Source organism: Crinia signifera, chromosome 9 (genome assembly GCF_055691185.1).
Source record: "Crinia signifera chromosome 9, ASM5569118v1, whole genome shotgun sequence".
NCBI classification, from domain to species: domain Eukaryota; kingdom Metazoa; phylum Chordata; class Amphibia; order Anura; family Myobatrachidae; genus Crinia; species Crinia signifera.
In genome coordinates, this window is record NC_139225.1 from 43831134 (window position 1) to 43858349 (window position 27216).

General features: G+C 45.5%; 1 protein-coding gene across 2 annotated transcripts in view; it reads left to right on the forward strand.

Annotated features, from left to right (window-relative positions):
* The window catches only part of DUSP9 (dual specificity phosphatase 9), a 63306-nt gene that overhangs the window by 14124 nt on the left and 21966 nt on the right, over positions 1-27216 (forward strand). For both annotated transcript variants that reach the window (XM_083159015.1, XM_083159014.1), the window contains exon 2: positions 23363-23983. The gene's annotated coding sequence lies outside the window, so the exon portion shown is untranslated. The remainder of the gene's footprint in view (positions 1-23362; positions 23984-27216) is intronic.

Below are 27216 nucleotides of genomic sequence, written 5' to 3' on the forward strand. Positions count from 1 at the left end.
GCATGCAATGCGACTTCACATATATTCCGCTTCCCCTTGCCATGCTTTGAGCTCGGTGGCTTGCTGTGCTCACCACACTGTCTCAAATCAACTCCACGCCGACATGGATAGTGGGGGTATGAAAAGGTAGGAGGACGCGTACTACCGCCCCACGTGGGCTCGCTGCGCTCGCCACACTTCGGGTTGGCGTTGATAGTGGGGGGTGCATTTAACATTGTAAGCACCAATTAGGGTGCTTATACAATTCAAAATCGTATAGGGGCTTATACAATTTAAAATCGCATCGCATGCGGGCTTATGGCATGTGATGCGATGCGATGTCATACAACTTAATATCGTGGGCGCCGTGCTAGGAAACAAGTACCGAAATTTATATTGCAGTGCAATCATGCCCACATCTTCCCCCACAGACCACACACCTCTTGACATGTATGATAAGTCTGTGCATGTAGACTTATCCATGGACCCTCTCTGGCAGAATTAGATTTGGGTCGGGTTTTACTTCAAAGTGAGATCTATATTGCAGTGTAAAAATAAAGCAGCCAGTATTTACCCTGCACAGAAACAAAATAACTCACCCAAATCTAATTCTCCCTGCACATTTTACATCGCCCCCCCCCCTGCAGTGCACATGGTTTTGTCCATCTAAGAAGGATTTTTTCAGAAAGAGTGAACAAGAATAAGGCCCTTATTGCCCACTTTACCAGTTAAGTGGGCAGCATACAGGAGGATGAGCTACTCTCCTGAAATGCAGGAGAAAGACCTGAAATTCGGAAGCCTCCAGTTGCCTGACAGGGGCTGACTGGCCACCTGGCACTTTTGGCAAATTCCAGAAAGGCCAATAACCTGTTGGGCCAATCTGGCCCCTTGATGGCCTGGGCTAGCAGCTCTGCCTCCCAGTGCTCTGCTTGGAAGACATGCTAAGAAAGAGGAGAAACATGCTAAGGGGAGTGCTGCAAGGCTGTGTCCTGATACTTTCTGAGTGCTCCTGTTACACATGACCACACCGCCTTTGTCTGTGTGCGTGAGCCCCTACAATACCCCTTATACAAACAATGTCAGGGGATGACTTCTGCCCCCCAGTGCGTCCCTGTGTCCTAATAAACTCCTGATGCTTTATATACACAATTATGCATTTTCTAAGTATCTTTTTCATCCTGCATTTTAGGTTTGGATGTCCTACTGGCTTCCTAGGAGATCTGCATTCAATTACAGCATATTGTTGTAATGGAGATTTATCTATGATTTTTTTTTAGTATCTATTTTTAGACCTGGGGTTGAAGAGCAGATGTTCGTTCTAAACTGATGGTGCCTACACACTTAGAGATTTTGCTGAGTGATCTGAGCAATATAGACTGCTCAGATCGCTCAGCAAGTTCACTCTGTGCACAACGCTGAACAGCGATGTGTGCTAAGGGACCCATCAGGGCCAGTGTTCTCCGGTGAGAACAAAAGCCTTGACCGCCGATCTAGCTAAATTTATCCAGCATGCTGGATCTTAATTAGCCGGATGGTAGCGTCGCACATCGATATGGCCCCGACACACGGAGTGATGTAGGGACATTATCTAAGCGATTTAGTCAAATTAAATCAGATCACTTAGAGAATACCCTGAAATCACCCGGTGTGTAGGCCCCATTAGTCAGAGTTTGTGCATAACACTAGGGTCAGGATCATATTGTCGACCACTGAAGGTCGACAGGCCTTAGGTTGACACCCTCAAAATGTTGACACATGGGTTTAGGTTGCCAGGGTCATTAGGTCAACACAAACATTAGGTCGACATGGGTTTATCATGCTTTTGTCCCAAATGTTGCCACAGTCGCCATGGCCACCGTATCAGTGCACCGCATCCCCTCGCCATGCTTTGGGCACGGTGACTCACTACGCTCAGCACACTATGTAATTTCCCCTCCACGCCTTAGTGGCTGGTAGGGCATGAAATACCACCTGTCGGCATATGTTGGCTCAAACCCCCCTAAAAAAACCATTTCGACCCTTTGACTGTGGACGTTCCCCATGGCGACCTAATGCTTGTGTTAACCTTATGACTGTCCACCTAGACCCATGTCGACGTTTTGAGGGTGTTGACATTGGTCCACCCAATGTATGTTGACCTTCCTGTGGTCGACCTAGTGACGGTATACCCTTTATACAGTTAGAACTTATATACATATCTTTGCAGCTTACACCAGCAGTTCTGGCTTTCTCCTGCTGTCACACTGTCTTATATCCTCTTCTTATTAACACTTCTGAGCCTACTGCCAAGCTAGAGCTCATTTATAAAACTCCCTGCCTCCCTCTAAGTGACTGTCGCAGCTTTGACAGCCTTCAGATATTTTTGTGGAGCTAATAAAAAATACTTTACTTTAAAACTGTGTCAGATGCATCTGTTTATACAGTTGAAAGAGATAAATAAGTATTAATACATCAGTTCTTTCCTGTCAGACACTGCTGCCTGGACTACACCATAACATTGGCTCTTACAAGCGGTCAGTGTGGCTCAGTAACCCGTATAAAGGAAAATCCTGTGATAACGCAAATCTTTTTGCCCAACGGGAAAAGTTAGAACAGTAATGGAACCAACCAAAACACTATTCTGTAGTACACTTTATTGCAATGACAAAATTGAACGATTTACCCATTTACCATATGCCCTACATTTTCGCCCGCAGTCTTAGGACTACCAGGCGTCGAATGCCTGTGATCATGAGGCCACACCCCCATTTTGCCGCTGGGGGCATGGCCAGAGCTGTGAGAACTGCCAGCCATGCCCCCAGCCCGTCTCTCACAATGATAAGATGCTAGACAGAAAAGTGAGTTGCAGAGAGACTCCCAACTGCCCCCCACAACTACGGGACACTGTGGGCCCTGGTAGGATGCAGGACAGTCCCAAAAAATGGGACTGGCCCATGGAAATTTGGACAGTTGGGGGTATGCATTTACCCATTTTTCTTAAATTCTTACATATATATATATACAGGTTGATTCTCACATATTTATTTATTAACGGTTTCTTATATAGCGCATATAAGAATATTTGAACATTCACATCAGTCCCTGCCCCAGTAGAGCTTACAGTCTATATTCCCTACCACATATACACGCATGCAGACAATCTAGGGTTAATTTTGTTGGGAGCCAATTAGCCTACCAGTATATATTTGGATTGTGGGAGGACCCAGAAGAAACCCACGCAAGTAGGGGGAGAATATACAAACTCCACACAGTTAGAGCCATGGTGGGAATCAAACCCATGACCTCAGCGCTGTGAGGCAGTAATGCTAACCATTACACCATCCGTATGGCCACATATCTAAAAATGCTTGGTATCTGAAGTGGGGATGTTACCTATAACACCCAATCAGATTTTAGCTATTATTTCTCTATTACATCCTTTAAAATTATAGACATATTCTGATTGGTTGCTATGGCCACAGCACCAAAGCAAAGCACTTGTATTGCTTTAGTAAATTTGTATCAGGTAGGCTAAATGTGTCAGCAGCTGCGGTACTGTCATTAGAGAAAAATGACTTGTGTAACAACATCTAATGGCATGTAATTGATATTTATAGGAAAATATATGCAGCATTGACTTTAACAGTCATAGCGACTATTATATATCAAGAATAAAGCCAAATGGAAATGGGGTTATAACGCAGTATATTCAATGGGAAATACATCCATCACCAATTTATCAAGCTTAGTGAACAGGTCGGGATAGAACATAGGACGAAAGTAAAAGCGACCTTATAGAAATAGGTTATTTAAGTCTCTGTCCTGGCAGTGACATCACTAGCCAGGAGCAGCACACACCTGGGTGTCACCCTCAAAAAGGCTGACACGAAAGTGCCGGCTCTTCCGCAGTGTCAGGACCCAGATGCTGTAGTATGATACTCTCTGGTCACACAAAGAGCCAGCACTGCAGACCAATCTCCAGAGGGGCACGCTACGCTCGCCACACTTCGGGCTCGGTGGCTCGCTGCGCTCACCACGCTTTCTATTCTCAACTCCATGGCGACGTGGATAGTGGGGGTATGAATAGGTCGGAGGACGCGTACCGCCACCCCTCGCGGGCTCGCTGCGCTCGCCACGCTTCGGGATGACGTTGACCGCGGGGTGACGTTAACAATGGGGGAAGGGGGGGGGTCATAAATCGTGTCCATTGGGTTGATCTGGTTGATTGGAAGGGAATTTAACATTGTTCCCTATGTAAAATTGGGTCCATTGGTTGATCTGGTTGATTGGAAGGGAATTTAACATTGTTCCCTATGTAAAATCGGGTCCATTGGGTTGATCTGGTTGATTGGAAGGTAATTTAACATTACAAACACATAAGATGCATGCGATGCCTGCGATTTGCGGCAAGATACCCGCGATATAGATCGTGGGCACCGTTCTAGGTAAACAGTACCAAAAGATCTAATGCCAGATCTAATAGAAAATCGAATCTAACATCGAATCAAATGCAAATCGATGTGTGTGTACAGGGCTTAAAGCAAATCGAAGTGTGTGTACACAGCTTGAGGCTGATACCACATCCAGACGATGTTTTCTAAGTAGACCTGGCCTGATATATTGCAACTTGGGCAACCCTTCATACCATGTACGATCCAGCCGATACATTTTTTTAATTATTAACAGTTTCTTATATAGCGCACACATATTCCGCAGCGCTTTACAGAATATATTTGAATGTTCACATCAGTTCCTGCCCAAGTGGATCTTACAATCTATATTCGGTACTTGTTTCCTAGAACGGCGCCCGTTGGGTCCCATCGCATACCATAACTTAAGGTATGCGATGGGACCCGATCAGACCCGATTTTTGGGTTTTAAGGACCTTCCCATACAATTTAAAAATCAGTCGCATCGCATGCCATTACATTGTATACCCACATGATGGTTAATTATTATGTGAAATGCCCCCCCTTTGTTAACGCAACACCACGATAAACGTCAACCCGAAGCGTGGCGAGCGCAGCAAGCCCGCGAGGGGCGGCGGTACTCGTCCTCCGATCTTTTCATACCCCCACTTTCCACGTCGGCGTGGAGTTGATTTTATATAGTGTGGTGAGCGCAGCGAGCCACCGAGCCTGAAGCGTGGCGAGGCGTGGCGCGGAATACTTCACATGTATTGCCCGTCCCCTAACGGGGCTCGCCACGCATCGGGGACGGGAGTGGTCAGGGGAGCGGCACGAGATGTACCTGCAGGCTGGCAGTGGGGACCTGTCCGGGGAGCGCCAGGAGCAGGGAGTGGTCAGGGGAGCGGCACGAGATGTACCTGCAGGCAGGGAGCGGGGAGCGCGGCGCAGTGCAGACTCAGAGCAGAGAGACCGGGGGCGCGGCGGGAGAGTAGAAAGAAATCCTGATCAAAAGACTGGCGGGCGCTGATTGGCTGAGTTCCCAGCCAATCAGCGCCCGCCAGTCTTTTGAACAGGATTTCTTTCTACTCTCCCGCCGCGCCCCCAGTCTGCACTGCGCCGCGGTCCCCGCTCCCTGCCTGCAGGTACATCTCGTGCCGCTCCCCGGACCACTCCCTGCTCCTGCCGCTCCCTGGACAGGTCCCCACTGCCAGCCTGCTCCTGATGCTCCCCCAGACGGCTGCACATGATTAATCTTATGTGCAGACTGACCGACATCTGTATCTGATCCGATGTGCACGGGACCGCGCATCGGATCAGATCAGATGTCATACCCTACGCAATTTGGCCAATTTGACATGATTTCTCGTCCCAATCCTCCAGAATCGGGTGAAATCGGGGCCAAATCGCGTAGTGTATGGGGGCCTTTAGGGTGGAAGGCTGCCGAAACACTTTGAAAAAATATTGCATTGATATGACAGTTGAGATTAGGCTGGTTCTAGACACTAAAGGCCCATACACACTGGGCGACTTTGAGCTGAAAGCCGCTCAAAACAACCTGTTTGAGCAGCTTTCAGCTCAAAGCCGCCCAGTGTGTATGCCCCGGCGGTGAGCGCTGCTGCGCGTTCCCGCAACATCCGCTGGGAAAGCCAGAGCGATGCAAAGCCATCCTCAAAGCTGCTCATCTGCAGACAAGCAGATGAGCGGCTTTGAGGATGGCTTTGCATAGCTCTGTGCTATGCAAAGCAGTCCTCCCCCCTCCGTCGGTGCCGGGCAGGTGGAAAGCCGTTCAGTGTGTATGAGCGGCTTTCCCCTCCAGTGGTGATTGTCAGAAGTTAGAATCAGCACCACTTGCCATTGGCGGTGAATGAAAATTGGTTCTTGTTTAGTTTCATGACGGCAGCATGGCCGCCCGCTACTTCCGGGTTCGGCGCTCGGAAAACTATCTAAAATAAAGTCCATGCCAACGTGAATTGGTTCATACCCCCACTATCCATGTTGGCATTGAGTTGATTTTAGATAGCGTGGCGAGCGTAGCGAGCCACCGAGCCCGTAGCATGGGCGAGCGAAGCGAGCCCCGCAAGGGGACACAGACGCTGCTGTGACTGAGACACTGCCGCCGTAATGAAGTACCTGTTTCCTAATTTGCACAGGTAGGGCAGCTGTGAATGGTGTGTAAACAGTTTATTGCACCATGACAGCCTAGGCATTACCAACCTTGGTCCTCAAGGCACACTAATGCTGTGTACACACGGGGGCGATAGGGGCTGAAATCGCTAGAAATATGGTCGCTGGCGACCATATAGCCAGTGATTGGAGTGTGCCCCAATCACTGGCTATAAATCGCCGGGTGCGCGCTCCCGTTTTCAGCCCCATTATAATCGCTGGTCGCAGGAGCTTGCTCCTGCGACCAGCTGATTACCTCTGCGCCTCCCCTGGCAGAGGTTCCTTCTCATCAGCGACTATCTCTGGTCGCTGATGAAAAGGAGCAACTGAGCAATATATTGCTCAGCCATATATTGCTAGCAATATATGGCTGAGCAATATATCTCCCCCCGTGTTTACGGGGCTTAACAGTGAAGGTTTTATTGATATCCAGGCTACAGCACAGGTGACTTAATTAGTACCTGTGTTATTTTGAATTAACCATCTGTGCTGAAGCCTGGATATCACTAAAACCTGCACTGGTGGTGTGCCTTGAGGACTGGGGCTGGAAATGGCTGGCTTAGGGCATCACATAGATGTGTGTAGAGTTCTGCGATTTCCGGTGGTATGGCAAGGGTTAACAGAAAGCAACCCCGCAGCAGCGATCCCCAGCATGTCCCGACAGGCTCAGGTAGAAGCCTCGTGCCTCTCCTCACCTCACACCATCCCTCATCCCAGCTCTGCGAGTCACTGCCTGCTCTCACTGCCAAGTCGTTTTCTAAGGCCAGCAGCTGGAAATCACACATAGGCTGTTCCAGGAACCTGCAATTACACATCCAGGAAAGAGCAGAGAGATGGTGGGCATGTTCCAGGCCTCCTTCCCTTGGAGCTAAGCACATGAGCTCCTGTAACCCCTTCACTGCCATGAAATACTGCAAGCTGAAGAGAAGGGTTAATCCAGACTGTTGTTAATATGGCAATCAATCCTTGCAGTATTAGTAATATTATTGTTTTCAGTGCTCTTAACTAATCGTTAGTCGTGGCAGGGTATCATGGTTCTAGGCAGTGGCAGAGAAGGGGTTGTGACACACAGCTTTGGGCCCCTGTGATGTGTGCTGATAGTAGTACCATTGTTGGGGAAGGAGGCTTGCAGCTGTGGGCACAGTGTGCTGGTGTGTGCTCTGTCACGAGTTGGTATGAGTACAAATAGAGTACACTCACTTGCAATGATGACATTCTGCCCGTAATATCAGTACCCGCTAGTTACCATCAGGTACGGCTATGGCATAGGATAATTTCTCTTTATCTATCTGTCTACACCACAGGTTCTCAAACTCGGTCCTCACGACCCCACACATGCATGTTTTACAGGTCTCCTTACAGAATAAAAAGTGAATTAAGATACTTGTTTCCTAGCACGGCGCCCATCGCATACATTACATAAGGTATGCAATGCGATAATTGGGTAATTGAGCCGGATTGTACAATTAAATATCACACAGCATCGCATGCCAGCAAATGGCATGCAATGCGATTTTTAATTGTACAACCCTGATGGGTGCTTACAATGTACCCCCATTGTCCACCCCACCCCCAATATAAACGCCAACCAGAAGCGTGGCGAGCGCAGCGACCCCGCGAGGGGCGGCGGTACGCGTCCTCCGACCTTTTCATACCCCCACTATCCACGTCGGCACGGAGTATATTTTAGATAGTGTGGCGAATCAGAATAGCCAAGATCAGCACCACCTGATCTTGGCTATTTTGATTCAGAGAGAACGTGTGACCAAATACCTGCTTATTCTTCTGACCACGGGTCCATCTAACTGTGGAAGTCTCCGGCTTATTACCTGTCAATTTGGATACAAAGTGCCGCAAGGTTGCAGGTAGGCTTATACCCACAACAACCACTCCCTCGGTGGGCGCACAGGGGATCAATTGCCGTATTACAAGGACTCCCTTTTCATCTGGACCTTTGCTTTGTGGACAGTGCAGGACACAATTCCACCTTCAATTGGGGCATACCCACTCACGTGAGATCTGATCATCTAGCCATTAACCAATTTTAAACTCTTTAAATGTACACAATGACACGTGTTATAATTTTAGTGTTACTAACCGAGTGTCCAACACGCATGTATTTTAAACAATAAATTGTTACTTTTTTTATCAAATTGATTCACTCATCCATTTGAGCGCTGCTAAAATCTTGTGTGTTTTTTGTTTGACATTTTCTTATGCTACCCATGCATTCTACGCAATATCGGCTTCGATTTCCCTTGAAGCTCAAATCGCATTTTCTACTTCTTATTTACTTAGCAACATCTAGAAGATGATAGATAGAAACTGATGTAACATAGGCCCTTATTCTGATCAGAGCGTCCGGATCCGATTATGCGGCCAGGACCGTGCGTGCGAAACCCCGCCTTCCCTACGGATCGCCAACTCCGTCTATTTTTCACGGAATACGCCTCCTCCATCTAAGGGAACCTCCCCCATCATTCGATGGTCGCAGACCATCGAATGCAGGACCGAGTGCTCCACCAGCTCCCGCAACCTCAGACCACACGGAAATTTTTCCGTGCAAAAGCAGGGATCTGGGCGGGCAGCTGACATCCGCCGATGTCATATGTCCGCCCCCTACACGTGCGTCACGGCCGCATTACCATACGTACGCCCAGCGTTTGCATGGGAACGCCCATGAAACGTGGGGCGTATGCATATGGTAATGAGACCAAATAGCCCTTCACGCCCCTCTCCACCCCCTGTTCGGAGTGTTCACATATCATGCGGGATTTGGCCGTACGCCCCGCTCGCACATGCGCAGAGACGCCTCTGCACATGCGCAGATACAAAACATCGGCGGCCCGAACGCACGCGGATATATCCGCACCGACCAGAATAAGGGCCATAGTAACATAGTAACAGTAATTAAGGCTGAAAAAAGACGTTAGTCCATCTAAATTGTATCTACTGACTTGAATAAGTCATATCTATAGGATTCCCTTAGTGGGCAAAAATGCATCCAGTTTTGATTTAAATTCATTAACAGTAGTCGCTGTGATCACCCCCACTGACAATGAGTTCCAGAATTTGACTGCTCCAATGTTGAAGAATTCAATTTCTTTTCCTCGAGCCTCAGTACATGCCTGCGTGTCCTAAGTATAGGCCTGTTAGTGACAAATCATCTCCCAGTTCCATATGTTTCCCAATCCGGTATTTGAACATACTAATCATATCACCTCTCAACCTCCGTTTCTCCAGTAAGCTAGTAAAAGGTCTTCAATCACTAGAATACAAAGATAGGTTAACCTGGCTGAATATGTTTTCATATTCAGCCTGGTTAACCTATCTTTGTATTCTAGTGATTGAAGACCTTTTACTAGCTTAGTCGCCCTTCTCTGTACCTGTTCCAATTAATTTATGTCCTTCCTAAGGTGTGGTGCCAAGTGTGGTCTCACCAATGCCTTGTAAAGAGGCACTATCACATTGGCACTATCACATTGTAGTGTTTCCACATCCTCTCCGGAGTTAATTTCCGTACTCAATTTCGTGTCGTCTGCAGATATTGCAATTTTACTCACTATGTAATTTCCAATATCCTTAATGAATATATTAAACAAGGTGGGTCCCAATATTGAACTTTGCAGGAATCCACTTTGGACCTTACCCCAGCTGGAATGTATGCCATTTGCTTCCACTCTCTGTCCCTGATTGTGCAACCAGTGAACTATATAGCTTATTTTGGGCCTAATGAACGATATTGGTTGTAATACGCTCAATATCGTTGACGATGCGCACTCCCACGGGTCGTTAACAACTCCTCCTGTTGTCTGTATATGCAGCTCAATTTGAGTATACCACCAGTGACAGCATGTTCATGGGGGGCAGGGTGATGTCACTGAACGGTATCGTTAACGATATTGTTCAGTGTGTGTGCACTGAATTGTTTGCCCTATCGATGAAGAATTCTCCGTAGATGATATTGCAGAGCGTATGCGCATCTTTAGAGGTCTAGTTACTAAGCCTTGGAGAGAGATATAGTTGACAGAGATAAAGATGTATTCAGCCTGAAGAAGTATTAAAGCAGAAGGTGATAATGCATGGGCCAATCATCACCTAACTGCCTTGTTATTGGCTGGATTTGAAAAATGATAGGAGATGACTGACAGTTGCGTTACCACCTTCTACCTTATCCCTTCCCCAGGCTTAATATATCAGTACACTGATATACTGTAAAGTATATTTATTAATGCAAACATTATTTTAGATGCTAACACTTATTCAACTTATTTACAATGATTGGTTACATCAATAACCATTAGAAAGCCATGTGTGATGTTGTCCTTAGCAACCAATCAGATTGCAGCTACTAAGTCCTGAAAAGTGATAAAGGGGAGAGTGATAAACCACTAGCCAACCAGCTCCTACCTGTAATTTTTCAAACACAGCCTTGTGTTTGACTTCCGTGTGCGGCAGAGTAGGTAGTTGAAGAGAATCGATCATACGCCGATGTATCGATTGTCTAATCTATTAATTACCTTATCTGACCTCAGTGTGAAGACCCCTTAGAGCTCCGTGAGAGTGCAACCTCATATGATATGACCAGTAACGAGGACCACAGATACAAGGTTGAACTCTGATTTAATGATGACGAAAACAACATATTTATACACAACAAACGACGCTGGTTCAATTACATGATTGGTTAATATTTGGTGCAGAGGTAGGGAAATAGCAGTGTCTTTGTGGGGTGGCTTATACATCGCCTTGTGTAGTATTCGTTAGTTATGAGAAAGCACAGAATGTACAGTGTCTAAGGAAAGTAACAAAGTGTATGATAGCAGCGAGTACTGGAAAAGAGCCAGGATATAACCACCTTGAAATCAGCAGGGATAGACACAGAGAAACAAGATGGCTGATTAACCCTTCAATGAAAACAAGATGGCTGATTAACCCTTCAATCCCCTCTTAGAATCAATGTCCTTTTTAGACAATTTGATTCTTGTAGATGGCATCTTGTTTGGTATGATGGATTTTAACATATTCACTATAATCTTCTGGTGAGGGAAGGCTTTTGGCGAGATCAGTGTACATAGCAGGTGTTACATTATCCAGGTACTTGGAACCAATCTTCTTACATATGGGAAAGACACAATATCCTACTATCATAAGTACAAATGAGAATAAACATGCCTATTTGTGTTAGTGCGTGTTTCCAATCGTTTAGCCATCCAAACCAGCTACTCCAGGGGTCCGTGACACCTGAGTTCTTCTTGAGTTCGATGGATAAATCTTCTAGATGTTTAATAGCTAGGGTAGTTTTCCCATTAGGACCTGTGTTGTCTGGGATATAAGTACAGCATCATCAACCTTACCTATGTACACACAGGTTCCTCCTTTCTCGGCAAGCATCATATCTAAAGCCATGCGATTCTGAAATGTCATTTGTGATGTAGCTTCTAACTGTTCAGCAATACCTTTCAAAGCGTCCCTAGTATCATTAACGAAGCGCTGTTGATTATAATATATGTAATTTATCCAGTTCACATTTTTATTGATGGTTACCTGGGGAAGCAGGGACTCGAAGCCGGCAGCGACCTCATCACGAGCCTTAAATTCTTTAGGAACTCCCCGGGGAACACCAATAGTGTCTATGTATATGTGTGGATCGAAGCTTTCCTTTGGAGCTTCTCTTTTGTTTCTGGAGTTTGTGGTAGGTTTATTTGTGGGAGGAGGCTCAAACAAATCGGCTGGGAGAATGTGTATGGGCATAATGATCTTTGCCAGGGCACACTCTCCTTTCCAAGGATTGTCCAGCTTTGTCCTGAGTCTCATGTCTCCACAAATAAAATAAATGTCTCCTAATGATTTTTTTTTTTCATGGTGGGTACACTGATATGTCTTCGTTCAGCACAATACCCATCAGGAAACAATTTCAGATCTACAGTGTTTTGTGCAGTGCTGTTTGAGTAATAACATGTATAATTACCAGGATAAATGGTTATGGTACTACCAGGATTGGTATTCTTTACCATTATGGGATATTCTTTCTTCCATTGTTCACATTTGGTTTCTTCTACAATAATATCAGTATACAGGCTAAAGAAACATTTATCTTGGTCTGAAGGTATGTGTATGGGCACCGTACCCAAGTGGGGTCTGGATTTTCCACACACATAACAATCAGTTTGATTAACTTTACGTGCATTATATTTCATCCATTCTAGCCAATAATTTACGTCAGATAATCCAGTCTCTATGGATATAGTGTTTTCGTAAGTGGGGTTGTTAATGGCTAACATTTCATTAAAAGTAGTGACATGTGGTTTAAAGAATGATGATGGTGTTTTAGGTTTTACAGTGATTTTGAGGGCGGTGTATTCTGGGTTATCATACATGTCTTTTAAATGGAATCTTCCCCTTGGGCCCCCGCTTTCTCCTGATTGATGTTTACCCATGACATATAGTCCGGGATCGCCGGGGCTGGGTTTTCTAGGTTAATAATAAATTGGCTATTGCAAGTGCCCTTTTTTCGTAGGGACATACGGGTTAGTAAGGATCGACCATGGGACCATTTATGGAGGCCAACATCGGGGCAATATCCCCAGTCTTGGCTGCTCTCAAAGACCGTAGTATCTGCTCTAGTGTTCCACCCAACAGCCCCCCATGAGTTGCAAGAATCTCCCCAGTAAGTACTAGTGACACAGATATATACGTGACTTACAGCGTGTGGTGTGTGTTGGATGTTACACAGCCAGGGCAGCGGTGGTTCTCCTCGATTCCCGCCTTGATTGTTTGAACAAGATACAATATCACAATAAGAAAATATGAAAGTAGCAACAGTTGTACTAGAAGAATTATACCAGAAGGTAAAACGTCCATCATTCTGAGTAATATCAACTTCAGCAAAACAGTTATAAAGAACAAGCCCGAATAAAATCACTAGGGCTAAGGTGGGGGGGAGTCATATCCTGTAGCGTCGTCCTCGGCTTCAGAATGTTGTACCCCTGATTCCTCATCACCTCCAGCCGGCAGGTCTTCTCCAAGTTGGAGGTCAGAGCCACTGGCTCCCGTTATTACCTCTCTCGTCCCGTCTGTGTCAGTCTCGGGATCGGTGTCGACCTCTGTGTTGACGTGTGGTGGAGGTGGAATTTTCTTTACTCTGGATGCATGGATCCACGTTGGTCCTTCGTCGGTGAGGACAGCCGTCCTGGTAACCGCGACCACTTCTGTTTCTGGACCGTAGGTGAAATCTCCTGGATGCTTATTTCTGGGTAGGATCTTTACAACGACCTTGTCTCCAACCCTAAATGGGTGAGTGGGTATCTGTGGATGAGAAGGATTCTTAAAGATAACATTTTGTTCAACTTCATTAAGTTTCTGTATTAGGGATCTGACGTACTCTTCTCTTATTATTTCTAAGTCTCCTTCGAAATCATTGGAGAGGAGTAAAGTAGTTGTTACTATACTATGGTGTCCTACTCCGTGGTAATGTACTATAAACAATGATGCACTGGTTTGGGGTATACATGGTTTCCCCTCTTTGCAGATTAATCCAGTCCGTGGATTCTTCTGCAGTATTGAATATGTCCAATCTGATAGATCTGAATTAGAGGCAACAGCCTGTAATTCTGTCAGTAGGTATGTATCATCTAACGAAGGAGGCGAGATGACAGCAAGAGTGAGGTTATTTGTTGCTATAGTGGCAGCACGTTTAGCAGCGGTATCAGCAAGAGCGTTGCCTTTGCTGATATCATCCTTTCCTCCAGTGTGTGCTTTACAATGAAGGATGGCAATTTGAGATGGTAATGTAATTGCGTGTAAGAGATCTGTGATGAGTTGCGCATGTGATATGCCTTTCCCATCAGCACCAGTGAAGCCTCGGCGTTACCAGATCATCCCATGATCATGAACAACTCCGTAAGCGTATTTGGAGTCTGTGTAAATTGTGACAGGTTTGTCTTTGTAAATGTGACAAGCTCGAGTGAGTGCAATGAGTTCTGCAGCGTGTGCTGACTGTAAGGGGACTGTCTTTGCTTCAAGGGTGGTGTTTGGAAGTTTAACCACTGCATATCCTGCCTGGTACGTGTTGTCATTGGGACGGCTGCAGGAGCCGTCAACAAATATTATGTCGGCATCAGGGATAGGCACAGTCGACATGTCTTGTCTGGGTGAAGTTTCTGAGTCAATTGTCAGAGTACAGTCATGTTGAGGCGGCGCCTCGTCGTCAGGTCCTTTAAGACCTAAAAGTGCGTTTAGTACAGGGACAGGTCCTTCTGAGTTTGTTGCGTATTTTACAGTGAGAGAAGGGTTCCCTAGTAGGAGTACTTCATAGCCGCTGAGTCTTTGGGCAGACATGTGTTGTGTGTGTAGACCTTTGAGGATGGAGAGGACATTATGTGTGGTATGTAACACAGTGGGATGTCCTAATGTAAGTGATGTGGACATCTCAACAACCATTGCACATGCAGCCAGTGCTCGAAGACAAGCTGGCATTCCTTGCACAGTGACAGGCATTACCTTTGAGAAGAATGCGACTGGGCGCATTTTGCCTCCATGAAGTTGGGTCAGTACACCCGCCATAGTTGTACATGTGTCCCTTGCAAACAAGTGAAATGATAACATATAGTCCGGGAGACCAAGCGCGGGACTCTGTACTAACATTTCTTTCAATTTTTTAAATGCAGAATACATTTCATCTGACCATTGTATAACCTTGGGTTTGTCTTTGAGTGTGCATTGTCTCAAGATATTATCATAGTAGGAACAATCAGAGATCCACTGTCTGCAGTAACTTACCATACCCAAGAAAGACAACATATCCTTCTGGGTAGTTGGGGTGACCAGGCCCAATACAGACTGTATGCGTTGTGGACTGATTTTCCTTTCTCCCTCAGAGAGTACAAAACCCAGGTAATTGACATGCGTTTTACACCATTGCAATTTTGCTTTTGACACTTTATGTCCACATTCTGCTAACCAGTTTAACAATGAGATTCCATCTAACCGGCTGGTCTCCTCGGTGACACTACAGAGAAGCAGATCATCTGCATACTGTAGCAGGACAGAACTATGGGGGGGGTGCCATGGAGCCAATGTGGCTTGGAGGACTATGCTATAGACCACGGGAGAGTCAATATAGCCTTGGGGTAAACGACACCACATTAATTGTTTACCTTTAAATGAAAAAGCAAAGAGTAATTGGGTCTCTGTGTCAATAGGAATACTTGAAAAACGCGTTTTTTAAATCTATGACATTAAAGTGGGTTGCGTTTGCAGGGATTGCTGAGATGAGTGAATTGAGGTACTATGGGTGCAATAGGAACAATGAGATCATTTACTTTTCTCAAGTCTTGTACGAATCTAACAGAGCCATCGGCCTTAGCAACAGGGTTGATAGGTGTCGAGTAAGGTGAGACAATGTACCTGAGTATGCCTTGTTCGAGGAAGTCATGTATCATAGGTCTAAGACCTTCAATCTTTTCTGGTGAGAGTGAATATTGTCTGCAAAACACGGGTTGTGTATCTGGTTTGAGCTTGGCTTTGTATGGTGTACAGGGTATGAAGCCAGTGTCATAAGGGCCAATGGCCCAAATTCTATCATCAATTTGATCAAGTGAGTTGTCCAGAGTATTTTGTAGTGACACAAAGTGTGGGGAGGTGACTTGGAGCCCACTCCCTCGTGGAGAGGGTGAGATGGAGATGTGGAATTTACTAAACAAGTCACGGCCCAGTAAGTTAACAGGACATTCTGGGATGATCCTGAATTGGTGTATCCCTAAGTGTTTTCCCTTGTCAGAGCGTATGATAACTGGGTCAGTCAGGTATGTGTCAGTGGGTATCCCGTTGATTCCCATTGAAGGAGTAGTCTTTTGCAGTTCACCATCATAGTTAAGAGAACACAAAACACTGGTTGTTGCCCCACTGTCTACTAGAAAGGACAGTTTTTTTTTATCATCAACATATAATGTGATGAGGGGTGAATCTTCCCAATGAGTAGTGAACTGTGCAAAAGATGGGATACCCTCCTCCGGGCCCCGTCAATGTGCAGGGTCAGACCAGTCCACTCTGAAACGTACATGGTCTTGAACTGATGTTGAGTGTGGTCTGTATGGTCCCTGTTGGGGTCTGGGAGTGTAAGGTTGTTGTGGTTTCTGGGGAGGGAGTGGACAGTCCCTAGCCCAGTGTGTATTCCGGCCACAGTTGAAACAAGTTGTTTGTCTTGGTACTGCACCAGTATTGTTGTAATCTCTGTTGTATGGAGGCGCACGGGGTGTTGGACCCTGAGGGGGTCTATATGGTCTTTTCTGGTTATTTTGTGGGATCCCCCTATTTGGTCTATTGTGCGGACCCTTATTACTGTTCTGGAAGTTGTGAGTAGAGGAAACTGCAGTTTTCCTCATGTCAAAACAACCAGCTGATTCTTTCTCATACAAGTGGGTCTCAAATTCCTGGAGGGTGTCTGAAGTCCAGGAAGAGACACTTTGTTTAACTGGCGTGGAAATGGAGGGGTGTAGGTTATTGATAAAGGTGGAAATGAGTAAAGGGAGTATTTCAAGAAATAGTCCCGTTTCCTCAGTCCAGCATCTTTTAAATCTCTTCCAAAATTCAGTGACTGTAGGTTTCTATTTACATGAAACTGCAATAGGCAGCGATGTTCAGTGTTAGGGAGAGAGAGACCAATACTGCAGCTTCCCCCTCAAACCCCCCTCTTCCAGCAAAGACACAGAAGCCCAGCAGGAATCCGCCGTACACCCTGAGAGCTCAACAGAAAATAGATCTTTCAAAGCTGAACTGGTGTACGGTGATTTCATTCCACATGTCAGTTATCTCCTGTGCTTTGTTAAGGGGATAGTCTGCAGCTGTTTACTATATTGCAGGGATCGGGGTATTAATACTGGGGACTTGATTCCAGTCCCATCTATTATATTGTCCACCTCATGGATTAACAAGGTAATAATTTGTGGGCAACATACTCCTTACATATTTCACTAGGTAATGGGGGTGGATAGACTGTTTTATTCTTACTATTATTTCCACCCATGTCGGGGTATGATTGTGTATCAATATTTCTGACTATGAATGGGAGCGTGGAAAGTTCTTAATACTCAGACCAGGGGCACCGTCTTCAGTCAGGCAGGTCGGGACCTGTGGCAGCAGACTGTGAGGGTTGGTCTTTATCTGAATATTATATGAACTATATTTCCTCTAGATACATCCCATTAAATATAAAAGTACAAAATGTTAGTGAAACAACAGACCGTCTACGTGACGGTGGACAGAGTCTTGTTGTTATGTTGCTGAGAACTGTATGTGAAGCCTCACGTTGCGTTACTCCGAGAAGGAGAGCATAAAGTCCGCAAGTCTGTTGGCATACAGTAGTCAGATTAGACAAATGGTGAAGTTATTGTGCGTGAACTTACCAGCCGCACGGTTTACAAGGAAATACAGATATCACGAGTGTGTATACTCACCAATCACACAGGGATATTGAATGAAAGAAAAACTTATACTTTAAGACAATACAATAAAGACAATTGGCCAATAAAGAATGGGCGTTCAAAGTGAGGTACTATTTAGACTAAAGACCCCAGGTCTCCTTCGTACTCCAAGTACGGCATCTGATCCTAGATCAGGTTATGTGCACAAAAATAGAAGACTTTAACTTCTATGATAGAAGACTCTAACTTCTATATAAGACATTCAACATACCCCAGGCATGGTGTCACAGGTTCAGGATCGAGTATGTCCGTAACCTCACAACAGATTCAGGCAGACTGTAAAATCTTTATGACATCTGTGTAGGAATGGACCTCGCATCCCGGACGAGCCCCCACTTGAAGAGAATCGATCATACGCCGATGTATCGATTGTCTAATCTATTAATTACCTTATCTGACCTCAGTGTGAAGACCCCTTAGAGCTCCGTGAGAGTGCAACCTCATATGATATGACCAGTAACGAGGACCACAGATACAAGGTTGAACTCTGATTTAATGATGACGAAAACAACATATTTATACACAACAAACGACGCTGGTTCAATTACATGATTGGTTAATATTTGGTGCAGAGGTAGGGAAATAGCAGTGTCTTTGTGGGGTGGCTTATACATCGCCTTGTGTAGTATTCGTTAGTTATGAGAAAGCACAGAATGTACAGTGTCTAAGGAAAGTAACAAAGTGTATGATAGCAGCGAGTACTGGAAAAGAGCCAGGATATAACCACCTTGAAATCAGCAGGGATAGACACAGAGAAACAAGATGGCTGATTAACCCTTCAATGAAAACAAGATGGCTGATTAACCCTTCAGTAGTGTAGCAGATGGTTATGGGGATATCGATAATCGACGTAGTGACTGTGGAGAGAAGCGGCTTCTGACACTGCACTGCACACTTCTTTGTCGCAGTCAGAGGAGCCTGAGCTGGCGATCGCATCATTGGGAGGCAGAGACCGGTGGCTTCCCCAGCACTGTGGCCAGCGACAATCAGGGCTATTTTTGTGCAGGCTCCAGCAGGAACTGAGGCCCTTATTCTAGTTCACTCTTTCTGACAAAATATTTCTTAGATGGACAAAACCATGTGCACTGCAGGTGAGGCAGGTGTAAAATACCACCCAAATCTAATTATCTCTGCACAAGTTACACCTGCCTCACCTGCAGTGCACATGGTTTTGTCCATCTAAGAAATATTTTGTCTGAAAGAGTGAACTAGAATATGGGCCTCAGTTCCTGCTGGAGCCTGCACAAAAATAGCCCTGGCGACAATAAACCATGAAGCTGGGTAAGTACCTTTCACACCGCCTGTATCCCTAATCCCTGATAGCTAGCGGAGTTGAAATCCCGGCACATCGTTCCTGGGATTTTGGCCCAGGAGCCTTTCACACCAGCGCAAGTCGCGGCTTATTCCAGGGGACAACTTGGGAATATTGGCTGGTGTTAAAGGGGTATAAAAGATATTGTTAGCGTTCAGTGTGTATGCATTATATCGTTTGCCCAGGAGTACCATGGAAATCGTTAACGTGGAGGGTAGCGTATAGTGTGTACGTGCTTTAAGTCAGTGATGTGTAACTTGGGCATGATAAATGTGTGATGTCCGTCACTGCCACATTGCAGTCTGCAGTGTGTGTTTGTACTTCTCATGCCACCATTACAGAATGACTCACGGGACAGGAGCATCGGAATGGTGGAATTCTGAAGCAACTATTGACCTATAAGCATTATTTGGTATGTTGCATTAAGAAAATGTTGCTCTAGTTCCCTGGTGACATGGCTGTGTGCACTAAATAATGTACTACAGTATGTAAGTGCTGTACGACAGTGATACATAGACGGTCTCTGGAGTGGGATAACTCACTAATGTCCAGAGTGTCCATTATTGGTGGAAGATTCCAATGGAGACAGTAATGGCTAAATGACAATTTCAGGGGGTCATGTGGGTTTTGGTTTGTTTTTATCCCATTAGCCCTCAATATCCCACCAGCTAAGTAGTTTTTCCTGACATATTGGGGCAGATGTATTCAGCCTTAACGAGAGATAAATGCAAGTGTGATAAGGAGAGATAATCGTCCAGCCAATCAGCTCCTTACTGACTTTTTTCAAACACAGCCTGTAACATGGCAGTTAGCAGGTGATTGGCTGGACGTTTATCTCTCTTTGGGGGAGATTCTCTAAGAATCTCCGCCCCCCTTCGCCGCCCATCGCATATTTAATTATCGCATATGTTGTACCATATGCGATAATTAAGGCAAAGGACAGCTCTTGCGTTAAGAGCTGTCCTTTGCAGTGAGAGTCGCCGGGTCCCAGCAGGTCCCGGCGGCTCCCCCCTCACACACCCGGCGCTGCTGCTGCTGCGCCTGGCTCTCCTCCTCCCTGCACCCGGAAGAGGATCAGTGCAGGGAGGAGGTCACAGGTCCGGGCAGCACAGCTCTGTGCTGCCCGGACACAGGTGAGGGGGGAGGGGGCGATGCGGGGCGGCGGGGGGTCGGCGCGGCAGAGGGTTGCGGTAGAAGCCCATTGGCTTCTATGGGGCATCGCCAGATTTTTCTGGCGATGCCCCCCGCCTACAGCATCCCAAAATGCGGTAAAAACCCGATAACGGGGTTTTTACCGCATTTTTTGCATAGAGAATCTCCCCCTTTATCACACTTGCATTTATCTCTTGTTAAGGCTTAATACATCTGCCCCAATGTACTTGTTGTGTGGTCCTAGGGCTTCTGCTTATGAATCAGACATTCTCCCTCACTCTTGTGATAAAGGATCTGAATAAGGTGTAGTTCTCTTCTATTCATATACTTTATGATTGTCAGCCTGCAAAACACATTTAGTACAGTATGCTAAAATGAAGGACCAGTTTTAGTCAAGTTTGGGCTGGGGGCAGAAGACCAAGGGGACCATTTACCATTGAACATTTGTGGCTTATTCCCCAAAAACAACCATGTTCGGGATTAGCTAAGATACCTGATACCTCCGATACCTGCTGCAATCCCTCCATTGCCGCATCTATGGGGGATGCGATGCTGCTCGATGTATCAATATTGATAACGATAATATCAATATTCAATAATAACGAATAATGAGTACTACTGTGCTGTGTAATGTGACTATTGGGTGTTACTGTGTGGCATAATAGGAATAACAGAAACTACTGTGCTGTGTAATGTGACTATTGGGTGTTACTGTGTGGTATAATGTGAATAACAGAAACTACTGTGCTGTGTAATGTGAATAATGGACACTACTCTGTGATGCAATGTGAATAACGGACACTATTGTGCTATGTACGGTGAATAATGGACACTGCTGTGCGGTGTAATGGGAATAAGATACAATACTATGCGGTGTAATATGAGTAAAGGACACAACTGTGTGGTGTAAGGTGACTATCGGGCACTACTGTGTGGTGTAATATATATATAACGGACCGTACTATGTTGTGTAATGTGAACAGCGGACACTACTCTGCAGTGTAATGTGAATATTGGTCATTACTGTTTGGTATATGTGAATAACAGACACTACTGTGCTGTGTAATGTGAATAACAGACATTACTGTGTGGTGTAATGTGCACAATGGACACTACTGTGCAGTATAATGTGAATTGGTAGTAATAATAATAATAATAATACAGTATAATGTAGGATTGGTGTAAGAATTTTGTATAATAACTTCCAAGGGTTGTGTATTCCACTCTAACAAGATACCAGGTTAGGCAGCCATCTTGGGTGCACTTCGTAGGATTACTCTGGGTGGAATAGGTTACCCCTAGATGAAGTGATTCATAATGGGGTGATATGCAGCATAAAGTAGCATCCCAACAAAAAACATCAGGTCCATGTATTTCTCATTCTATCCACAAGTGTACCAGATGAGGCAGCTATGTTGGTCACACTACAAAGGTTACACTGTAGGAGGTCAGCCATATAAGGGGCCAACACATTTGGGAAAATGGACACTTGTGTGGCAGTATAATATACCTGGTATGAAAAGATCCACTTGAAGCACATCCTTCCCCGCAAAGGAACCATCTGAGGCAACCATCTGGGGTCACAGCTGTTAGTGGAGATCCACATTACAGGATTAGCACACGGTGGGGTTGAAGTATACTGATGGGAAAAAACGCACATTGCACGGAATCAACAGAAGGGGGGAAATGTAAGCATCATGATTTGGATAAAATTATAAATGTCCTGGTCTCATGGGAGCAGTACAGATGGGTGTGAGAAAGTTGGGAACACATTCAAGTACTAATCAGAGCCCTTTTCCCACAAATATTCGCGGACTGGGGGGGGGAGAGTACTAACTATACAGGCCTGGGCCTGGCAGGGGCTCTGGTCCGCCACCCCCCCTCCCAGGGCGCAGTACCTGCAGTACAACACATGCTGCAGTGTTCTGAAATGAGAGGCTGCTGAGCCGCTGCCTTAGTGTAATAACTCCACCCCCCTCAAATTGCCCCTCCTCTACCACGGCTGCAGCAATATATTTTTGTACCTGTTTTTTTTTTCCTAAGGGGGTGTGGCCATGCCTTCCGCTATTAGGCCACGCCCTAAATGTTGTTGTTACCGGGACCCAGCAGTCCTCTCGGCAGCACTGAGTACCAATTCCCTTTCTGGCACAGGGCAACAAAATGTCTAGTTATGGCACTGCTTATTACAACTCCACATAACAGCCTGCAACACTTTTCACCTGCCAAGGCTTAGTACATCTGCCCCTTGTATGAGAGGAAATAAAAGACTAAACAGAAATAAATAATCTTTTTTTTCCCAAATATTTTTTATTAAGGATTGAGCATTATAATATTACAGTCAGAAATAAATAATCTAATGATTTACCGTTTCGACTCCAGAATAACTTACTACAAATAAAATGCTTTTAGTTAAACAGAGATTATTTGCCTGGCAGTTAAAGCCATGCATATACTGTGTTTCCTTATAGTTCTAAGGCAGAACTACAACTCCCAGTAGGTGGAAGATGATCTGAGTTGTTGACTAATTGGTTGAAACTTTCATTCACAGCAGGTAGATCCTGAATGTAGAAGGACCCCAATTCTCTGATGCCCTGTTCTCCCTTCTACTGATACTCCGAGTGTACATTGTCACACACATGTGTGCTCCTTTAACACTGCTGGATGTGTGATGAAGGAGATTGTGTCACATCCTCTTCCACTGCTGAGGTCATGTCAATAGGAAACCTGCTAGCAGCATGGAGACACGCGAGGGGTTTGGGGGAGGAAATTGGGGGTGGATTTCCAGGAAAAGGGGCAGTAAAAGCCTCTCCCTCTGTTTTGTCCATTATTCCCCACATGTGAACGCAGTCTTGCAAACTCTCTGCTCTTTTTTTTCATCTTTACAGATCTCTAGGATAAAGCTTTAACCAGACTCCACACAGTGACACTTCAGGACTTTCTCCGCTGGACTGAAGAGAACCGGGAAAGCAGGTTCTGCGTGCAAGCGCGTGTGTGTTTATCTCATTTTCCACACTGGAACACACCTGGATGCCTTCTCGCCAAAGACGTATGGTAAAGAGGAGGGCGGCTGTTTTAACTGAATTGCAGCTTGGAATGTCTTGTGGCTTTGGATAGACACCTGGAATGCGCTCACCTCCTGTAATCGTGCCACGAGGACATGCCTGCTATCACTGAGCCCGCACACAGCCACAGGCCAGTCGCAGAAAGCCAAGCTACATTTTTCTGAATGAAGAGAAAGGCACAGTTTGCAGAACAGGAACAGTCACATACTGTATGCGGGCTTGCATCTGGGACATTGACGTTACTGATCTGGATTAACAATCTGCCTAACGCCATTTAAGTATTTCCTGAAAGCAACACACAGTAATTAAATAACATCCAGTTAAATCACAGTGGATCATTATGTTTTCCAAGGGGCTCAGACCAAATAGTAATTCTGCATTGTGAGGATACAGTACCTGCTGTCTGGCACAATCTGGGAGCAGGATAAGGAATTGGATGAAGAGGTGAGTGTCTGTCTACACAGCTTTGTGGGTGTAGGGGGGAGTCCTAATATTGGTGCTGCTGCAGCCAATATATGGGTCTATGCAGGGCATATTCCTGTCATATGGGAAGGAGGGTGGGGGCGGGGGGTTGTGCGGGAAGGAGAGGGTGGGGGGGGGGTGTTAAAGTGAGCCCACCAATCATTTTAAAAAGTTGGCTTCTATATGTCTATATGTGATTACTGTCAGTAAGAATTCCATTCAATCAGTGGTGCTACAAAGGGGCATGTTATTCATTTGCAATGCAAAGAGCAACTACAAGGCATTTGGATGGTACAAGTTTAGAAAATGTTTTAAAAAAAACAACTAAAGGGCCTGATTCAGACCTGCTCGCTCGGCTGTGTACATACAGATCCTAGCGAGCAGGTTAATGCCGCCACGGCGAACGGGATACGGTCATTTGGTCTACAGCATGATGGTCGACAGTCATTAGGTCGACTCCATTAGGTCGACATGGGAAAAGGTCGACATGGGTCTAGGTCAACATAGGAAAAGGTCGACATGGTTCTAGGTCGAAAGGTCATTAGTTCAACAGGTCGTTAGTTCGACAATGTCTAAGTCGACAGTCAAAAGGTCGACATGGGGTTTTTCACTGTTTTATGAGCCGACATGTGCCGACAGGTGGTATTTCACGCCCTACCATCCACTAGGGCGTGGTGGGAGAATAAAATCGTGTGCCGAGCGCAGAGAGCGATGCGAGGGGATGCGGTGCACTTGGAACTGTGTCCATGTCGACTGTGTTGACATTCAGTTAAAAAACCCTGAAAAACCCCATGTCGACCTTTTGACTGTCGACATAGACATTGTCGAACTAACGACCTGTCAAACTAATGACCCTTCGACCTAGAACCATGTCGACCTAGAACCATGTTGACCTTTTCCCATGTCGACCTAGAACCATGTCGGCCTAATGGTGTCGACCTAATGACTGTCGACCATCATGCTGTAGACCAAATGATCCCAACCCACGGCGAACACCCCCACTTGCCGGCCGGATCCCTTCGCTATGCTGCGGGCAGATGTGTATGCTTACAAATTTGCTTGCAAGCACCCGCACAGAAGTGAAATCATTCGATGGTTGCTCACCACCATCAAATGACTTCTCCTCTGTTTGTAGCCCAGGACTTACTTTTCTCCGAATTGGGGGCGGGTGCTGACTTCATGTGATATAATCCGACCACCCTAAGCAGGGAAGGGAACGTCTGCATTCAATGGGGCCTGCCAGGCATTTCTATGTGCACGCCCACCGGTTTTGTGGGCACGCCCATGAAACGCTGGGTGTCCACCCCAGAACGCACCCAGGCTGCCAATCACTATGCGAAAAAACCTCCACTGAAGGCGCTCACTGCGGGGGTCTGCACATGCGCATTATAGCCTAGGCGCATGCCCAAACTCCACCATGGGAGACGGGACTGAAATCACTGCTCAACGAGCAGGTCTGAAACGGACCCAAAAATTAGAACAGAGCCAATATGCACTATACCTGGGGGTAACTGTATTATAAAAAAAATAAAAAAGAATGGTGGCACAGCGCTGATTTGAGGAGGAATAATCAAAAATAATCAAATAATAATAATAATCAAAAATACCATATCTTATATGTAATAGTTTTGATAAAGTGGTCTCACTGTCAGGATGGATATAGTGGCTTCAATATCCATCCTGACAGTGAGACCACTTTATTAAAACTATTACATATAAGATATGGTATTTTTTATGGGTACTTATGTAATATCTGGGCTCCTGTTTTTCTTATGAGACCGCATCCCCTCGCTGCGCTCGCCACGCTTCGGGCACGGTGGCTCGCTGCGCTCGCCACACTATATAAAATCAACTCCATGCGTAGTTGGATAGTAGGGATATGAAAAAATGGGGTGCATTTAACATGGGAGCCCAGATAATACATAAGTACCTTTTTATGTATTGAATTTATGTGTGTTTTTATTCAAATTTAATTTATATCCCATGGTGATTATTCCTCCTCAAATCAGCGCTGTGCCACCATTCTTTTTTCTTTCCTGTTTGTGGGACTAACTACCCCACTTCTGCACAGCAGCTGGGATCTGAACCTAATACCAGCGCCTGTCCATCCCTTAGGAGACCACCTTTGGTAACTGTATTATACCTGCACGCTACGAACTGATATAGTGTTTCCTGCTTCGCCATCGTAACAGGAAGCCGCAGCACTGAGAAGTATTAACTCGGATGCGAAAGTGGGGAAGTGAAAACTGCATTTGCGATCTCAGTGCTTCGTTGGAAGATCATTGCCGAATTACCAGAGTAGGCACCTATGGGCCCTTCACCTTTTAGGGGCCCCGCTACAACGGATCAAAATAATATTGATTTAATCTTGAAAGAAATGTACAATCAAGCTTTCTTAATTTTTAGAAGATAGAAAAAAATTAATAAAAACAAAACATAAAAACTTTACATTAAAGGCTAATTCACACCTGTTAGCAAATCTCCAAAATTTTTTAAGATCTGCACATGCGGCGCTTGCACCAGTGCCCGAACACTAAATTTGCAAACGCTAGCGTGTCCGTGCTGCTTCCGGCGGATCGGGCCGAGAAATCGGGTGAAATTGGTCCGAATAGCATGTGTCTGATGTCCGGAGATCATATGTGCCACACGTATGATCTCTGGGTTGGACCCCCTCCCAGCTGCAGGAAATGCGATCGATCGCATGCAATACATCAGGAGAATCCCGGGCGGCTCAAGGGGAATTGGATGTGACTCCTCTCGTAGGAGAGTGCACGATGGCCTTTAGAACTGTATATGATTGTATTTTTCTGATTTTGCCTAATTCGTTAACCATTTGCAGTAAACAGTATTGATGCCAGAGGGTATAATTTATGGCAATGCTTGTTTAATATAGTTGCTCCAAATAAACAACACATTTTGCTGCCAACAGAGTCAGACTGGCTCACCGGAGTATTGCCCAGAATTTCTGCCAGTCCATGTATGCCAGCACAGTGAGACGGATACAGAGGTCCACGTCGTTACATGTGCTACTGCATTCACATTTGCAATGCAAATAAGAAAATATGCTAATGTATCAGCCTCTGTCTTGTGTATAGAGGCGGCCAACGACAGGGGCATAAATAGATATTAGTAGGCCACATAGCAAGAGTGTGTAAGGGCCCAAATGTACAAACAAATGGTGATGAATGAATATAGCACATATAACTTACACAGTA